Genomic DNA, 5,666 nt, shown 5'->3' with positions numbered 1-5,666 from the left:
GTAACATCTGAGCAACACCTGAGCAAATTACTCAAGTACCTGAGCAACACCTGAGCAATTTATTTAGATACCATGGGTCTCCAACCAAAAAAAAAAAAAATTCAAGAGGAAGTATTTATTCCTCTTGAATTTTTTTAGTTTCCAGGATCTTAATCAATCACATCAATACTTGGGGAGTCGTCTACTGTGCACTTCGCTTCTGGTGGAAAGTCAACTTTTTAACACCGTTGCTAGTTAACAGAATAGCCTCCAACGGAGCTAGCATATGTCCAAAACTATGATACAGCCCACAGGTCCATTTGTTTAAAGCTAAATCAATAAAGGGTCCTTCGTTCAGAGACTCTTCCAGAGCATCGCGATCGGTAATCGCCAAATTTTTTGGAAGGAAGAGTCCGACCAAATTTACGTAAGTGGTAACGAAGTGCTTTTTCATTGACCTGGTCACTATCCCACCCATGTGAGCCTCGTATCTGGCGTAGAGTCTCATCAGGCTCTTTTGATCAAGCCTATCGATCTCAGCGGAGGTTATGGTCTTTCCCAAATACTCTTTGCTTTTTCCTGCCTCTGCTACGCTGATCAACCGTTCCCGCAGCTGTTCCGTTTTAGCAGAGTCCGTGTTTACAGGTTCCTCCCGTGTAGCCGTACCGTCTAAGGTAGACATTCCACCTAAGGTAGACATTTTGCCTATGGTAGACGTTTCGCTCAGGGTGGGCAGAACGCCCACGGTCATCGCCTCGTTAACTATATCTTCAATTTCAGTCATCTTGCTTTTTATCTTAAGATTATTTTTGCCACCAGTACTCAGTCGGTTGCTCGGTAATTAGAATTAGTTTGGAATGTTTTTGTTTAGCTAGCTTTTTTCTGATCTCTTTCTTCTCTTCTAGAGTTGGGATTATATCGTTCTCCCTTAGAGTCTCGCCGAAACTATCTTGATCTTTTGTGTAAAACAGGGCTGTCCATTTTGTCTGCTCTCTGAGATCGGTAACGATGGAGTTATATTTTTGTGTAAGCACCCAAACGGAGCAATTATCGTGTCTTCCCGAGAATGCTAGCTGAGAAAGCATCTGTTTCTTTTTGGTTAATGATCTGTCAGAGCTGCAGTCGTCGATAATGAAAAGTGTGTGTCCGTCTTGTATTCCATAAGTTTCGTAGCCAAATTTCAAACAATCGTTCAGCCAATCGTCGGACTTTGGACACCAGTTAGGATCCATTGGAATGACATCAACGTCCTTAAAAAACCAGAATCTGTTTAAGTACGCTTTGTTGCGCGTCCAGGTAGGGCAAACGATTATGATGTATTCAAAGAAATTCTTGTATTCCCTCTCGAGTAAATCCAAAACAAATTCAGTCTTGCCACAGCCGGTGGCTCCGCAGATTATAGCCGAGTGCGCGTGTTTTGGAAACATCTTTTATTCTAGTATTTCACACTCTGCAATCTTCCGGCTTCGATATTCACCTGTGCATCCTGTATGTAGTACACGTAACCGTGCAAAGCGCCTGCCGTCTCGGCTTCTTTTTCGATCTCGATCTGAATACTCTGACTAGTTCCTTCAATTCTCCTACCAGATCCGTGCAACGTGTCATCATCCGTGGTTCTCATGTCCAACCAAAGTCCATACTTGGTCGTGAGATAATCTGGCAAGATCACATCAGCCAATTCTGCTTCCTTGATTACGTGTGGAACTGTTCTGAATTTTCCATCCGCAAAGTGCTTTTGAATTTCTTTGAAGTGATGGTGAGGCAGCATCCCAGAGGAGTACAGCTGATTTGGAATACCGTCGAGCGTTGTTGAAACTTTCTTGATCTTTGGGTTGTAGAACTTTTCGGTATCTCGAGCGTAATTGGCTCCTCCTCCATCCGCAGCTGGGTCTACGCAGAGAATCAGAATACCTTTCATGGACTTTGCTCGTGGTGCTAGAGCGATATTCCAGACGGTGTCTGACTTGTTCAGCGACTCCTTGCTGTGTCTGATGACTCTGTCGTACATGACGACGCTTTTTCCATTCACCTTGTTCCTGAGATCCATCGCTAGCCCAGGATCTTTGACTACATCAAACTCGAGGTGAATATCTGAGATGGAATAGCTGGCTGCTGTATCCGAGGACACCACGACTCTTCCGTAATTGTTGAACGTCAGCTCGTAACTCAGCCTATCCTTCATCTCGTGCTGGAAATATGGATTATGAGAATTCAGCATCTCAAAGTCCAGAGGATGCAGAACATGTTGTTGTTGCCGAGGACTTTCCTACAGCAACATCCTTGACATCTGTACCTTTGTTACCAGCGTCGATTCTTATCTTTCGACCTGCCTCAGACTGGATACCCTGATCAGCGGCGTTCTCTCTTTCCTTGCTCGTCTTCCAGAGATCTTGGTAGCATAGGAATATATCAGCATCGTTCAGAGTGAAGATGTTCTGTCCTTCCAATTTAACCTCAATTTTGACACTATCGCTCTTCCGAGATTATTTACGATAGTCCTGTTGAGATCTTGGTTTCCGCCGTCAACGGAATTTAGAGCAATCTTGAACCAAAGATTGCTGGTTCCAGGGTATATTACGTCATCTTTTCCAAGATCAGGAAATCTCACCGTGAGAATTCCGGTTTGGTCGATGGTACTCGGAACGTGCGTATTCCGAATGTTGCGTCTTCCACCACCTTTGACTCCTCGCGCTTTGCGCAGCTGTCGGTCAGGGTGAAGTTTATTTCCGTATTCAGTTGCCATCTTTTATTTATACGTAAAATAAAACTAAAAGATGCCAAATTTTAATCCTCGAGAAGAGATCCCGATGGAAGATGTTAACCCTAATGACTTCGAGGCCACGGTCGGAGACGTAACGGGAGCAGTTGGTGGTACACCGGCTGAGACTGATTTTGGTGGTGGGGAAATACAAACGGAGGGTCAGAGACGACGAGGAAGCGTCGAGTGGGAAAAAAATGATATCAGTAAAGATGATATGGAAAACCTTACCCAGCGTCTTAAAAAACTTCGTGGGGGTAGACTTCCAAATTTTACAGTTGCTGAGCTGACTGAAAATATTAAATTCGTGGAAAAATTAGAGCTCGATACACAGATCTCCACCATCTGGAAAAATTATATAGAACAAAAATTACATAGACCATTCAAATTAGACGGTGGTAAAACGTTTAAGTCCGGTACAACATGGTCAATGACCGATAAAGGTATTTTTGTTGAATACAATAAGAGAAAAATCAAACTGACCCACGACAAAAATCCTCGAAAATTTCTAGCTCCTAGCACCTTAAAAGATAATTATGGCAATGGAGGTACAGGCTTTGTAAGGGAGGACAGTTTTTATGGTCTACTTAGCTCAGCAATGCTTTGCTGTCTTCGATAATGGTTCATGTACGCTAGAGCGTTCGATAGGAACAAGCGAACAGTATACGAGTTTGCTGATATCTATCGGAGCGTTCAGCAGAGCAGCAGGATTATAAACACCGTCGATGGTAAAACCAAAATCAATTTCCATTGTGTTCAGTAAGTACATAACAACCCACTCATCAACTACTCAAGTGGTCATTAAATAAGCATGTCTCTGGTCATGTCTGCGCTCAATAGAAAGTAAATAATGTGTGTAAGTTTATGTTTACATAAAGTGGTGTAATTAGGTTTCAAGGGGTTGTTAATTCAAGCATGGTCGTAAATTGATTCGATCGATATTTTGGTCAATGCTTTGTATCGGAGCAGAGTTGTCAATTGAGCGGAGCCTAAATGAGTATGCTACAGGCTTTAATGGGTTTGCGCTTTGATAATAGCCAGGTACCTCTCCGATACAATGCGCTATCGAAGACAGCAAAGCATTGCTGAGCTCAGTAGACCATAAAAACTGTCCTCCCTAAGGGATATCCTTGGGGTTGCGGACTTTTCGAGCAGCACTAAAAAAACACAGCGACAAGCTGAAAAAGCGTCGGTCAGCGTAAGAGATGTACCACAGCTTACCAGTACACCCGCTGGTATACCAATCAACGCTAAAAGAGTTTTGAAGAGTCTTCATCATTCAACCCAGGACACAGATGGCTTAGCCAATGAACTGGCAAATGATCCTCTTGTAGATCATGAAGAAATCCGAAATTTTTTAACCGAACAAGGACAACTCAAGAAGCTGTCTGATGTCTATGAGCACCTTGTCCGAAGAAGGAATGAAAAGGAAACTGAACTGAAAGAATTAAAGTCTAAAGGACGCAGTTCGGTCAGTTTTACTGACCGAACTTACGAAGGTGATGAAGGAGAGCCTCTGCTACCTGTCAGCGAAGAAGATGCTGAAAGAGCTAGGGAGCTTGAAAGTGATATCAAAGAGTTTGACAACGCCATCGCAGATCAAGATGCCAAGGTCAGAAATTCGCTTCAGCGTCTGCGAAGATCGATCGAAAGTTTCATAGACAGCGATGCTACCACGGGAAGTCGGATTCGAGAACTCTTTAGACGAGAGGGTGTTACCATAGTTTCGCTGCTCACAGCCATCGGAATGACGATAGCAACCGTCGTCGAGGCCATTGAGTTAGCCACCAAATCCGCAGTCTCAGCAATCACACCGAAGCCTCCAGAACCAAAACCAGGTCCTCCTAAACCAGACCCAGGTCCTGAACCTGGACCATCACCAGGACCCGAACCCCCACCAAAGCCTAAAACTTGGACCGATTGGATTAAGGATCAGCTCAAGAAAATAGCCAATCTCCTTTTGAAACTCGGAGACAAAGCTTTGATCGCACTTCCAGGGATCATCGGAGCTGTTGTGAATTTCTGTCTCAAAGCTGCGGGGTCTGTTGCTGGATTTCTAGCTGATCACATATGGACATTAGCTTTGGGTGTTGGAATTTTGTTGTACACTACAGTTATGGAATTTGTCAAAAAGAAATAGAAAAAAAATCTTTTCACTAGAATTTAGTGAGAAGACTTTTTGTGTGTGTTACCGAGTTTAATCCAACTGAGAATGAATCGTCTGCAACGCGTGAGCTAACACATACCCTCATATCAAAAAATTAATTATATCACGCTGATATTGATCAAGATCAAGATCAAGATCAAGATCTTGAGTCAAGGGAAAATTTAATCGACCGTTTGCCAGAAAAATAAGAAAATTGCAGCGGCTGCCAAAAATAGAGAAAGCTTTTTCTCATCATGCATTAGAGGCTCTTCAGTCAAGGGTGGACTTTCAACCCTTTCAGTCAAGGGTGGACTTTCAACCTCCTCTAAAAACAACGGACTTTCCTCAGGAGCACTGTCTCCAACATTCAGTCGAGAGTCGGTGTTTACGTCTGAGTTTAGCCCTATCTGCATGTCATCCGTGGCGATTTGGATAAAATTGTTGTATCCGTTTACGGATCCCACGAGGATTTCCATATTGCTCGGAAGCAAGTAAAGTCCGTGACCCACAACAAAATCCAGTTTGCTTTGAGCATACTGAAGAGTTCTTTGGTATCTGTCGATCGAGTCCGGAAGATCCACGACCGAGTTGATCGCATCCTCGACGTTTGCTAGAAATTGTTTCTGAGCGTCGAACGCCTTGCCGGAACGCAGGATGCCAGATCTGGCTTGAGCTTGGGATCCAAGAATTGCCCACGTGTAAGTCCTGATGGAGTCGTTGATTCTTGAAACTCCCGCACGTGTGAAACCCTCGTTCCAAGTGTCTGCTACGAAACTTCCAATA

Source organism: Amphiura filiformis, chromosome 15 (assembly GCF_039555335.1).
Source record: "Amphiura filiformis chromosome 15, Afil_fr2py, whole genome shotgun sequence".
NCBI classification, from domain to species: domain Eukaryota; kingdom Metazoa; phylum Echinodermata; class Ophiuroidea; order Amphilepidida; family Amphiuridae; genus Amphiura; species Amphiura filiformis.
This window is presented reverse-complemented; position numbering follows the sequence as displayed.